The sequence below is a fragment of the Notothenia rossii genome (assembly GCF_949606895.1).
Source record: "Notothenia rossii genome assembly, chromosome: 2".
NCBI classification, from domain to species: Eukaryota; Metazoa; Chordata; class Actinopteri; order Perciformes; family Nototheniidae; genus Notothenia; species Notothenia rossii.
In genome coordinates, this window is record NC_136904.1 from 4085278 (window position 1) to 4099721 (window position 14444).

The following is a 14444-nucleotide window of genomic DNA, read 5'->3' on the forward strand; positions in this document are numbered from 1 at the left end:
GTGTGTGTGTGTGTGTGTGTGTGTGTGTGTGTGCGTGTGTGTGCGTGTGTGTGCGTCTGAGACCAGCTCTGCTCCCATTTCCTCGCATAGAATCGAAAACAGATGGTTCTTTAACGGTCGCGTATTAATTCATATGAACGTTAGAATATATAATTATTTGACAGCGCCCCGGTTGAGAAAAGCTGCTACTACTGATTGTCTTGGATTGCATCCATGAAATATTGTATAGGCCTACTGCATATTGAGAAATCTTCGACCGGTATATTGCGCAATAAACGGGAGATGGGGACCCCCCGATTATTGACGGGTATTTCGCACACTGGTGTTCAGGTATTAAAATATTTAAAGTTGGAATAAAGTATGAACCACACAACACAAGTATAATGCACAGCAATCCATAAAATAAATCCGATATGTTCATGAAACCCCCCAGGAGACACCAACACTAACGTGGCCGAGTGGACTCCGGAGTTTTCTGCATCTGTGGTGTAGTGGGCTGTCACTCAAACACTGAGTAGCCAATGGGGACACACCCCTGTAAGTCCCGCCCACCTGGGATGTTTGTGTCAAAATCTCAAACAAAAAATGAGGGAGCGCAAACGAGCTGCGAGAGCAAAAGTCTGATAATTGAGAAAGAAGAAACAAGAACTGCAAACAAAAACCTATGTTAAAACAAAGAAAAAATACTTATACCAAAGTACAAGATCTGAGTACTTTTACTTTTACTAAGGGATAATGTCTGAGTACTTCTACTTTTACTCAAGTACAAGATCTGAGTACTTCTACGTTTACTGAAGTAAAATATCTGAGTACTTCTACTTTTATAAACATAATCAACACTTAAATCAGACTTTAGTTCCACCTGGAGTAAATTCACAAGCTACTCTGTTGAAGTATGCAAAGTCATTAAAACTATCAGCAATTTTACCAGCTGTGAATAATTATATCAAAACCTATATAATGGGAAAAAAATGGTATGATCACAAACAAAAACATTTTTCCCAACGTTTAAAATCATCCATACCAGTCCCATATTTATATAGGCCTATATATATATTATTGTTCTAATTCATATTTATTTTAATACCGTTTTTCACCACAGGGAGGCAGTGAATTTATGTGTAAAAGAACAACCAAAATGCCATGATGCATTGCGGTGTCCGTTTCTCGCTTCCGGTCCTCAGAAGCTAGAGGTTGCTAACAGACGCTGATGCAGATTTTATACTGAATGTAATGTCTTTAAGAGACTTTTAAAACACATACAACGAGGTAGTTTAACCTTGTAGGGTTATTTATCTGTGCTTTTATCCGTTAAACCGTGTTTTTGTTGCCTCCCGTTCTTTGTTCGTTGGCTCGTAGCTTTTTATACCACGTTGCTGATCGGTAAACATAAGTAAAGGCATTCAAAGGAGATTAGTGTGCTTAACGGCAGTGTTTTATCAAGGAGGAAGAAAGACTGAGGAACCAGGACGAAGAGGAGAGAGAGAGGTAACATCCTCCAGAGTGTCTGTGTGTGTGTAGTTTTAATGACTTTGTATACTGCAGGGTAGCTTGTGAATTTACTCCAGGTGTAACTAAAGTCTGATTTAAGAGTTGATTATATTTCACATCATTGATCCAAATCTGTAAAGTAACTAAAGGTATTCAATACATGTAGTGGAGTAAAAGTACAAAGTAGCATTAAATGGAAATCGTGTTGACAGACCTGCTGTTCAAGTGGCCGCGACAGACCTCACTTTTACCTCACCTACCTCTATTAAGCTTACCATTGATAACAAATGCTAAATTGGCTATTATTTGGTTTGATGGAAAGGATGTATGTCTCAATAATGTCTTACCAGACATGTGAAGCTAGACAGAACATCCTGAACTCTTGACCTTTGCACATTATGCATTTTAGAAGGTGCAAGCAAAGCATCAAAGTTCCAACCACAATTAAGGCGTTGTGGTTTTTGACACCTTGACAACGGTTACAACGATTGAGGACAACAATGCACATGAGAGTGAACTGTGTACAGACTTGATGATTTTAGGTCCAACATCCAGAAGCAACACATCTTAGAGACAATAGACAGTTTTGTTAAGTTTGTTTAAGAAAACCCTTCCTTGGGAAAGGCTGACAGTAGTTGATCATTTGGACTTGAAATTGTTTAAGGGAAATAGAAACCCTGCTAAGGTTAAACTGTAGTTTCATATTGGTTACTGTGGTTGATGTGGTTTTGGTTAATGCTGAAATATGACATGTGCTCTGCTGATGTGGTAATATCACTGCTGTGATATCAGTGTTTGACTATGGCTATATTTGATATTACATTTGCATTGTTTAATTTGCATAGCCGGTTAAAAGAGGGGGTTAGGGATTGTGGGTCCTGAAGCTGCCCTAATTACCAGGGAGTCTCTCAACGATACGGGATTTCTCCTCCAGGGGCAGTTTAGATACTGCTCTGGGTTCTACCAGCCCAACACAACATATATATATATATATATAGAATGATATATTACACTGTTCTGCTTTCTGCAGGGACCTCAGCAGCTGTTCTCACTGTAAACATTGCGTTGCGATTAAAGCAGCCGTACATCTGTGAAGAGTGTGGGACAACTTTCACGACATCAAGTGCCCTCCAAACAAATCACACAGGAGAAAAACCATAGTGGTGTTAAGAGGAAAGACATTTTTTTCTCAAAGTATCAGTCTTAAAGTCCATGAGCAAATCCACGCTGCATAGTTTTGAACAACTATGAGAGCCAAGCTAGCTGTTTCCTCCACCAGAGGCCTGTACTACGAAGCAGGATTTTCGCTTAGCCGGCTAACTTCAGGGAAAACTCTGGGTTTCCGGTCCTACGACGCTGGTTCTCTTTTTAGCAGGCTAGATCTCCATGGTAACTTATGCTGAGCGACTAACCTGCCCCGGAGCAGGCTAGGTCGCAGGCTAGGTCGCAGGTTAAGAGATCAACTCAGTGAAAGCACTGCCTGCTGACCAATCAGAGCTCAGTGTGCGGAGTTTGAAGCGATCAAGTCATATTACAGGATAGAGGACATACAGAAAAACTGCCGTTGCAGGAAAGACGGCCGGCAAAAATCACCGACTGTGTGAACGTGAACATTAATAGAATATCACCTCCCATCTTCAGAGCAATCTGACTATTAAAACACTAGCGTTAAGAAAGCTTACTTAAATATCTGCCACAACATAAGTAACCGGATCAGAGTAACATTAAGTACAGTCCGCGGCATATCACATCATAATGTATCATCTCCTTATCTGAGTCAGCTGATCCGTATCTGGCCGTGCAACACTCACAGTGTCACATACTGTATGCAGAAGTATTATTTTAAGCAACACATTAAGTTGACGAAACACTCGAGTCAAATGTAATTAAAGTCAGATCGTGTCTTAGACGGGGCAGTGATATCATAAACCTGTAAATGTACGCATTCAAACACTTTTTCTTTTACCAGCTGTATTCACCTTGCAGGCAACTATGTGGCTTTGATCCTGGATAAAGTGTTTAAGTCATGGATGTTTAAAGTTTAACTTCTTCATATGTCTAATATTAAAGCTCACTTTTCATTCAGGAAGTATGACGCTGCGCTGTCAGTACACTTCTCCATGTTTGTGATTGGTCGAATGCTCCAAATACCACCCCTTTCATGTGAACGGGCACCTAACTAGATAGGACACGGCTGGCTTGAGCGATCCACTTGATAACCGGTGTCGTAGTACAGTTTAGCGAGAGCGCGTATGTTTTGGATTAGGCCAACCGGCTAACTCAAACATATCCAGGTTAGGTTGAACCAGCTTCATAGTACAGGCCTCTGATGTCCTGAGAGCTGTATTGTTATATTTTAAGAGTCTTTCTGAATTGAAGTCTGACTAACAGTTTTTTATGTTCTAACCAGCGTTCACACTATGCCAGCACAAGGCCACAGAGATGCTGTTTCTCCCGATTTAATTCATGTTTGTAATGGTTCCTGATCTATAAAGAATTGTTTCACTATGCTGTTTTTCAACTAACTTTCTTATAGCCTAGTTTTTCCTTTTATAAAATATTATATCTCCAGGGTTTCATTGCTAGCCTCGTTAAGCTGCATTGTGGCGACTGTGGCTGTGAGGGAGTGTGGTCGTCTTTCAACCAGAAGGTTGTGGGTTCGATCCCAGCCCATGCAGTCAACATGTCGATGTATCCTTGGGCAAGATACTTAACCCTGAGTTGCTCCCGATGGCATGGCCAACGGTGTGTGAATGTGTATGAATGTTAGGTCCTAGAGTAAGGTACACTGCTCTGTATGAATGGGTGTGAATGGGTGAATGACATGTAGTATGTAAAGTGCTTTGAGGGGTCTTAAAGACTGGATAAAGCGCTATATAAGTACAGTCCATTTGACCATTTACCATTGAAGGAATTTAGTTTCACTGTTCATTAATCTGCCGAGTAGTTTTTTGAATAATCTGTTTGGTTAATAAAATGTTTAAACTTTGATTGGGATGTTTTGATAGTTGAGTTAGCAGTCTGTTCTGGTCTAAAAGAAGAACCAATGATTCATGTATCTAGATATTTATGAAGTTTTCAGTTTGATTCTGTTCTCTTTTGTTTAAATTATCAGACTGTACCAAAATAAAAAAGGCCTTAAAAAAAGATGCACATCCCTGAATATTTCTTTGTTTTTCAGCACATTATAAACATGTCATTCCCTTGTTTTAATGAATAAAGACAGGAGGGAACTGTTTAAATAAATTGTGCACGGACATAAAGACAGGCCGGGCTTCAAGGGAACCTAGGAGAAACAGCATTGTTTTTTATTTATATATATTGTGTATATATAGTACAAGATCAGAGTACTTCTACTTTAACTCAAGTACAAGATCTGAGTACTTTTCCACCTCTGTAAGTATAGTAAGGCAGTAAGGAGCGCCTTGAATCTCTCAGTCAGAGCTGGTTGATTTTTTTCAGGTGCTGAAAAACTCAATATCTCATAAAACATAATTATTTAAACTGGCACTCAAAACAGCAAGACCATAGCTCCAAAACTCAACACATTTTCAGCTCTGCACCCAAATTTCACTTCCACATAGCCCTTTCTGCAAACACTGCACACTGTTCTGTAAGTAAAACCCTGTAATCTGACGTAAAAGACTGCCATTACTGTAAAACTGCAGCAACATTAACTGTAGAAGAACCCTAGAAATTTGCAATTTGAGGAAGTCACATTCATCTCTAATTAATTTTTTTTTATCGTGATTGAATTATTTTTAACTTGAAGTTAATTTTATGTTTTTTGCATATTACATCCTATTTAAAAAAAAAACTGAAGTTAGTTTGATCATTAAACACTGAGCTATTTGCATTTTTAAAATAGATGCAGTATATCTCTCAAATTATTTATTTATCAGACTTTGTATTTGTGATCTCTCATTATCTGCTAGCTCCTGTCTGATTTCAGTATCAGAGTTTCTGCTTTCCTCTCTGGAGTTTCTTTTATGTGTGTGTGTGTGTGTGTGTGTGTGTGTGTGTGTGTGTGTGTGTGTGTGTGTGTGTGTGTGTGTGTGTGTGTGTGTGTGTGTGTGTGTGTGTGTGTGTGTGTGTGTGTGTGTGTGTGTGTGTGTGTGTGTGTGTGTGTGTGTGTGTGTGTGTGTGTGTGTGTGTGTGTGTGTGTGTGTGTGTGTGTGTGTGTGTGTGTGTGTGTGTGTGTGTGTGTGTGTGTGTGTGTGTGTGTGTGTGTGTGTGTGTGTGTGTGTGTGTGTGTGTGTGTGTGTGTGTGTGTGGCTCATGATTTAAGAATCAGTATCCATTATACACCTGAACATCAGCAGGAGAGGACTCTTTAAAGTAGAGACACTACATACTGATATACACCTGAACATCAGCAGGAGAGAACTCTTTAAAGTAGAGACACTACGTACTGATATACACCTGAACATCATCAGGAGAGTACTCTTTAAAGTAGAGACACTACATACTGATATACACCTGAACATCAGCAGGAGAGGACTCTTTAAAGTAGAGACACTACATACTGATATACACCTGAACATCAGCAGGAGAGAACTCTTTAAAGTAGGGACACTACATACTGATATACACCTGAACATCATCAGGAGAGGACTCTTTAAAGTAGAGACACTACGTACTGATATACACCTGAACATCAGCAGGAGAGGACTCTTTAAAGTAGAGACACTACGTACTGATATACACCTGAACATCAGCAGGAGAGGACTCTTTAAAGTAGAGACACTACGTACTGATATACACCTGAACATCAGCAGGAGAGGACTCTTTAAAGTAGAGACACTACATGCCAGTGAATCAGTATTATACAGCTTATTACTACCAAACTCACTACACACATCAATAGTCTCCTGCAGTTACGTGAGGTTCATGGCTGGTGAGGCACTGACTCTTTCAGAGTCAGATTTACAAATATTATATTTTGACCTTAATCGAAATCTTCGGTTATTTTCAAAAGCTTTTTTAGTCTGATGCTTCGATTGATTTAAAACAGACTGTTCAACAAAAGGATACCCAAAATCTAAATATTGGATTGTTCTTTCTTAGTAAGATCCCATTTTCATTACAATTGTGGTCTTACCTTGACTTGAAGATGAAGTCCATGCTAACCTTCTGGACAACAATCTCCATTACATTTTTGTAAAAGTCCTCCTTATCTTCCTCTATTTTCAAAACAAAAGTCTAGCTTGTTGTTTGTGTCTACCGTCTCTGCGTAGAATAACAGTAGTAACAAGAACCTGTGGGCTCACGTGCGCCCCCTTCAGTGCGGCAGAGGTTATGGCTGCCTCTCCAGCTGCTTTTTTCATTGCCGTTGTATGATGAGACCAGCGAGCCTAAATATCATATACGCGAAATAAGTTATTTAGAGACTATGGATGGCGAGGATAAATGTAATAAAGGGATCTACAAACATTACATGTGTGACCTACAGTGAGATGGTAACAGGCATGCGATTAGTGCCCGCTTTCCAGCCAGTTTCTGTGGGGTGACACATTCTGAGGTGAGGCAGATCTCATCTGTGCCTCACCTCACCCCACAGTAACTGGCTTGAGCGCGCTCACAAAATAAGTGCCTGCGCTACATTAGTTAGACGGGGTTTTTATGTGATTTTATGTGGTGAAATTGCGGGAAGTTGCGAAATATGCGGAAAGTTGCTAAATATGCGGGGGAAAGAATAACAATTTTTTAAAATATTGGGCTGTCTTATTTATTCTCTCTCACACACAACCTGCCACTAACGTTAAACCCCTTTACTATTCAATTAAACACATTCAATGTTTATTTATTGTAAAAGCAATTGGGCTATTTTAATCTACTCACTTCGTTTTTTGTAGCCCTCGAAAGGGTTTTGGAGGTTGATCCCTCGGTGAACGTGAGTTGAATGGCTTTCTTGTCCGCAGCAGCAGAAAGCATTTTCGAATGTTTGAATGAATCAAAGTGGGTCGCCACCGTCGATTTTCTCTTATGCTCCAACACACAGTTGCACGGGGTGCAGAATAGTTTCCCCCCACTTTTTGCCCGGTCTTTAGTAGAAATGTTCATTGGTAAATTAGCTCCATACAGTGTTGTTTACATTCTGTGATGCGCGAGCTGATGACGTCACGTCAAGACGAGTTAACTTTTTTTTCTTCTCAACTTTGTGTGGAAAAATGCGGGGATTATGCGGCCTTTTGATAAATATGCGGCCTTTTAAAAATCTGCTCCTTTTTGCTGATTATGCGGTAAATTCTGCGATCGCAGAATCGCGTTTTTCTGGAGGGTCTAATTAGTGCCAGTTACATTAGTGCCAGTCAGTTACTGTGGGCTTACGTGAGGCAGAGCTCGTCCCTGCCTCACTCCTCTTCGCTCCCATGTAGTTGTCGCGGAGCTCGGCCAATTTGCTGATTTTGACTATAAAAAGCGATTGGAATCATACAGAAATCACACTTACAACACAGATAAGTGGAGACATTTTATTATTATTACTATTTAGTTTTTCTTTAATTGTTTTTCCGTTACATTGGACTGGGAGTATGACAGGTGAGGCTCTGCCTCCCCTGACTGCACGTCGCTGCTGCATACTGATATGCACCTGAACATCAGCAGGAGAGGACTCTTTAAAGTAGAGACACTACATAACATAAACACATATTTCTCGATCATGATACCATATGATAGGTGTTGAGGTGGGGTTTCCTGCTGCATTTAAGCTAACAAGCATTTAGCTGCTGCTTCTCCTGCAGCCGTTGCCTTTGATGTTGACTCAAGTACAAGATCTGAGTACTTCTACTTTTACTGAAGTACAAGATCTGAGTACTTCTACTTTTACTGAAGTACAAGATTTGAGTACTTCTACTTTTACTGAAGTACAAGATCTGAGTACTTTTACAAAGGGACAATATCTGAGTACTTCTACTTTTACTAATTGACAAGACCTACTTTTATAAACATAATAAACACTTAAATCAGACTTTAGTTCCACCTGGAGTAAATTCATGTGTGCTAACCTGCAGTATACAAAGTCATTAAAACTAGCTGCACCTTTACCAGCTTTGATAACACTTTAATGATCAATAATTATATCAAAACCTACAGGACTGTCTCAGAAAATTAGAATATTGTGATAAAGTTCTTTATTTTCTGTAATGCAATTTAAAAAAAAAACAAATGTCATACATTCTGGATTCATTACAAATCAACTGAAATATTGCAAGCCTTTTATTATTTTAATATTGCTGATTATGGCATACAGCTTAAGAAAACTCAAATATCCTATCTCTAAATATTAGAATATCATGAAAAAGTATACTAGTAGGGTGTTCAACGAATCACTTGAATCGTCTAATTAACTCGAAACACCTGCAAGGGTTTCCTGAGCCTTGAAAAACACTCAGCTTGGTTCAGTAAACTAAATCACAAGTATGGGGAAGACTGCTGATCTGACTGCTGTCCAGAGGACCGTCATTGACACCCTCCATCAGGAGGGTAAGACACAAAAAGAAATTTCTCAAAGAGCAAGCTGTTCACAGAGTGCAGTTTCAAAGCACATCCACAAAAAGTCTGTTGGAAGGGGGAAATGTGGCAGGAAACGCTGCACAACCAAGAGAGATGACCGCAGCCTTAACAGCATTGTGAAGAAGAGTCGCTTCCAGAATTTGGGGGAGCTTCAAAGACAGTGGACTGAAGCTGGAGTCCAGGTATCAAAAGTCACTGTTCACAGACGTGTCCGGGAAATGGGCTACAATAGCCGTATTCCCATGGTCAAGCCACTTCTGAACTCAAGACAACGGAAGAGGCGTCTGACTTGGGCTAAGGAAAAGAAGCACTGGACAGTTGCACAGTGGTCCAAAGTCCTCTTTTCAGACGAAAGCAAGTTTTGTATTTCATTTGGAAGTCAAGGCGCCAGAGTCTGGAGAAAGGCTGGAGAGGAGCAAAATCCAAGTTGCTTGAAATCCAGTGTGAAGTTCCCACAGTCAGCGATGGTTTGGGGAGCCATGTCAGCTGCTGGTGTTGGTCCAATGTGTTTCATCAAGCCCAGAGTAAATGCAGCTGTGTACCAAGAGATTTTAGAGCACTACATGCTTCCGTCTGCTGAAAAGCTCTATGGAGATGAGGAATTCATTTTCCAGCATGATCTGGCACCTGCCCACAGTGCCAAAACCACCAGTAACTGGTGTACTGACCATGGCATTACTGTCCTCGATTGGCCTGCAAATTCCCCTGACCTGAACCCCATAGAGAATATGTGGGGATATTGTGAAGAAGAAGCTGAAAGACACCAGACCCAACAATGCTAATGAGCTAAAGGCCGCTATTGAAGCATCCTGGGCATCCATAACACCTCAGCAATGCCACAGGCTGATTGCCTCCATGCCACGCCGCATTGATGCAGTAATCCGTGCAAAAGGATTCCCAACCAAGTACTGAGTGCATTAATGGACATTTTCAAATGTTTGATTGTGTTTTGCTGTTATAAATCTTTTTTTTTTACTTGGTCTGAGGAACTATTCTAATTTTTTGAGATAGGATTTTTGAGTTTTCTTAAGCTGTATGCCATAATCAGCAATATTAAAATAATAAAAGGCTTGCAATATTTCAGTTGATTTGTAATGAATCCAGAATGTATGACATTTTTGTTTTTTTAATTGCATTACAGAAAATAAAGAACTTTATCACAATATTCTAATTTTCTGAGACAGTCCTGTATATATCTATCTATATATATATCTATATATATATATATATATATATATATATATCTATATCTATATATATATCTATATCTATATCTATATATATCTATATATATATATATATATATATATATATATCAGTGGTGGGCCGTCAGGGCCAGCAAGGCCTTCTCTGCTGGCCTAAACATCATCAGAATATAAATTTAATTTTGATATATTCTTTCCACAAATCATTATTAAATTATTCCCCATAGTCTATTCTCTTCATTTCATAGCTTTCCTCTTGGTTGCGATGCTTCCAGCCTCAGAACGAGATTTGGAGGGTTGGCCTTTATGTTAGAGCTTTTATCCAATCATATTTCAGCCATAATGTGTTGCCAGGGTCAAATAAATCTGCCCTTAGGCCTCCAGAATCAACAGTGCGGTCGCCTGTAGCTTAAAGTGAACGGAAACAAAACTGTGGCGTTAACCAATCAGATTTTGAGTTGGCGACAACGGGCCAGCTAGCAGGCGTACGATGACGTTAGCACGTGCACGTCTTTTGATTGGATACGCACTATTGAGAGGCAGAGCTATGTAGAGCTAGCAAACTGAACTTGAATTTGAACGAGCTAATTTGTGTAGATTTCTACAAGCTGTTTTTTTTTCAACCCACAATGTCTGAAGGAGGAGAAGAGATCGATTTGGTCGCAGATATAATTACAACGCCATTTTCAAGACGAACTTTTCAAGAAAAGCTAGACATCGTGAGAAGAGAACGGCTTTGTCCGCCACTTTCAAATCACTAACTACGAGCGGTACCCCTGGCTCACAGCCTCCGAGAGGCACTGCAAATTGTACTGCTGGGAATGCCTGCTATTTGCAACTGATCGATTTGGTGTTTGGAGCCACAATGGATTTGCAAACTTGAGTTGTCTAACCAAGGCAGCAACGAGACACCAAAGCACGGCTGGGCACTTACAAGCAATGGTGCTTTTGAAAACCTTTGGGGACACCCGAGTGGATCTACAGCTCAACGAACAAGTGCGCCGGGAAACGGAGCTCCACAACGAAAGGGTGAAAAAAAATAGGGAAATATTAAAAAGACTGATTGATTGTGTCCTGTTTTTGGGTAAACAGGAACTTTCATTTAGGGGACACGATGAAAGTGCCGAGTCCAGAAACAGAGGAAACTACGTGGAGCTTCTTTCTTTGCTTGCTGAGAACAACACAGACTTGCATTACCACTTGTCCACAAAAAAAGTGTTTACTGGGACGTCAGGCAAAATACAAAACGACCTGATTTATGCTATTGCTGAAGTGACGGGAGAAGAGATCAAAATGGAGATTAAAAAAGCACCCTTTGTCGCTGTTATGGTGGACGAAACGACAGACGTGGGTAATGTAGCACAGCTGGCACTTGTCCTGCGTTATGTGACGGACACAGGTCTCAAGGAGCGGTTTGTCAGATTTGAAGATGTTACAAGCGGCAAGCGAGCTGATGACATTGCCGCTCTTATTTTCCGTTTCATGGAGGAATATGAATGTAGTCTGGATAAAGGTGTGGCACAGTGTTATGATGGCGCAGCGGTCATGGCATCTGGACTAAACGGGGTGCAGGCTAAAGTTAAGGAGAGGGCACCTATGGCCTTATTCATTCACTGCTATGCACATCGACTAAATGTAGTACTGACTCAAGGGGCCTCAAAGCTTAAAGAATGGAAGGTCTTTCTTGTCAGCCTCAATGGCCTTGCAGCATTTTTCTCCAGATCCCCTAAGCGCACGCAACTGCTGGATGACATTTGCAAGTGTCGTTTTCCTAATGTTGCACCAACGCGGTGGCAATATACATTGAGATTGGTCAATGCAGTCTTTGAGAAGAGAGTTTCCCTAAAGGAGGTGTTTGACCACATACTGGAACATCATGAGGAGTATGATGGGGATACTATGCTTAGCTCTGATGGATTTAATGCACGTCTGGATGATTTTGAGTTTTGTTTTTTGCTTGAAACATTCAATGGGATTTTTAAGCATTCAGATGTGCTCTTTGCACGGTGTCCGCGGGGTCTTAAAAAGTATTAAAAGTTGATAAATCCATTTAGCGAAAATTAAGGCTATTAAAAAGTATTAAATGGCATTTTCCAAGGTATTAAGAAGTCCCACAGCAACGACAACATGAAACACCCTTTAATTTACTGAAACGACATGTCGGGAAACCCCCTCAAGGCGGCCCCATGCATAGCGCGCCGTAAAATGCTGCTTATTATTTTAAGTTTCGTTGCCTTGCTCCGCTCTGTGTGTGTGTGTGGGGGGGGGGGGAAATAAACGACTACGGTAACGGGACCCAAGGTGGGTAAACCGGCATACGCAACGCTCTGGGGGTCCAACGGCTCCGTGTGTGCCCTATATGATCATTTTCTGATAACGATGAAAGAGCCCGCCTCCCTCTCCCCACGTCTCCTGCTGCTGCTGGGCTGTCGGAAGAGGGGGAGAAAAAGAGAGGCAGTCACCATTTATTAAATATTATTATATTATTATACAGAGAACAGAGTCGTTATCAATTTGTTTTAAAGCTCAATAAATAACAAAGAAGACCTCTGACCGGCACTTTCCTAATTTTGTACGGAAGATTTAAACTTTAACGGACATGTTGACCGGCGGAACATTTTTTTTACGGAAACTGCCGCACGGTCCCCTCGTCCCTTGGAATAGGCGGAGAGGTGGGTGTTTTTCATCTGCTGGTGGACTACCTGAGAGATACAGCAGGAGAACACGCCGTCCACCGCGGAGAATAAACAGAAGGGCAACCATGGCAACCATGCTCCGGGGTCTTCTTCGCTGCTTTTGGTGTATTTCGGGCGGCAGCAGCGCCACTTACAGGCCTGACATATGTACTACATCGTTTCCAGCATTTCCAGTGGTCTAGTGTGAACGGACATGTTAATGAATCAAATGCGTGTGAACGGAAGCCTTTTTTGCGCTTGCGTATGCGTTTTACCGTGTGGGGCCGGGGTCTAAGTCAAACTATATCCGGTCACAGAGATCTACTATTTTAAAGTAAAGTCAACACATATAGACCCTAAATATAGTCCATATTAAGAACGAGAAAAGTCTTAACATATATATCCTTTTTTGTAAACATGACAAATGTGTGAGGGTGATGACATCAGAGCATCGTCTTATGTGCCAGGGCTTAGCCCCGGACAGCCCCAGCCCAATTTAACCCCTGGGTATTTGTGAGGGAGCTCCTATATGGCATTACCCTGCTGAAGCTCACCAAAGTTTAATATATTTCATAGTTCAAAGTTTTGTCAATTGTTTTGTTTATTGGTCAAATACTGGTTTCTAATGTTTTGAGGAGTTTTACTGGAATGAAAGAGCACAGAGTATAGAAGCAAAAAAGCAGCATACTGCATTAAACCTGACCTTCACAGAGAGGTTGAAGCTCATGTGGAAAGGAGGCTTTAGTAGTCTGTCTGCACTCTGTTTAGTTTTGCTATCTTACAATCAATATAGTAAATGTGAGGTAAAGTGTGTTGCCAAGGTAACCGGTTAGAACTCAAAGTTGCGATGAGGTCTTAAAATGTATGGAAAGGGTCTTAAAAAAGGTCTTAAAAGGTATTACATTTGACTTCAGGATTCCTGCATATACCCTGTCTTTGGAATACTATAGAAACAAACATTGGATGTACAATTCTGTCTGACAAGGGTGAACGAGTTTTGTGACACAATTGAGCGAGAGAGGTGCCAGTTTCGTCAGATCTACGAGGACACATCGCGCATCTCAAGTGGTCCGAGCGCACGCAGAGGCCCACGTACAGCACAAGGAGACCTTCGCGCATACTACCAACAACTCCACAGCAATATTCTGGACAACATTCTTTGCCAGATACGGAGTAGGTTTCAAGACCACGAAAAATTAATGTTTCTCACGGAACACTGTTCGATCTGTCCCGGCTAAAAACAGAACTGACTGTAATGTATGCCATGACTGATTTTGAAGGGAAAAGTCCGACTGATCTCCTTGATTTCCTTAAGCAGAAAAATCTGAGTGAGGGCATGGGGCAGCTTTACACATTGGCATGTGTGGCAGTGACTATCCCTGTGTCCACTGCTTCTGTCGAGCGGTCATTCTCGGCCTTAAAGCGAATTAAAACTTATGCCAGAAATTCTACTGGACAGACTCGGCTTTCATCATTAACCTTCATGTCTATAGAAAATGACTTATTGGTGGAACTGAAACGCACAGATAAACTGTACAACAGAGTCATTGAAGTCTTC

General features: G+C 40.9%; 1 protein-coding gene across 2 annotated transcripts in view; it reads left to right on the forward strand.

The window, feature by feature from the left end:
• Positions 1 to 1166: 1166 nt before the first annotated feature.
• LOC307028547 (uncharacterized protein) overlaps positions 1167 to 14444 on the forward strand; it is a 28138-nt gene continuing 14860 nt past the window's right edge. The window contains exon 1 of one of the 2 annotated variants that reach the window (XM_079663667.1): positions 1167 to 1488. The gene's annotated coding sequence lies outside the window, so the exon portion shown is untranslated. The remainder of the gene's footprint in view (positions 1489 to 14444) is intronic. The other variant, XM_079663668.1, reaches the window with a different exon arrangement.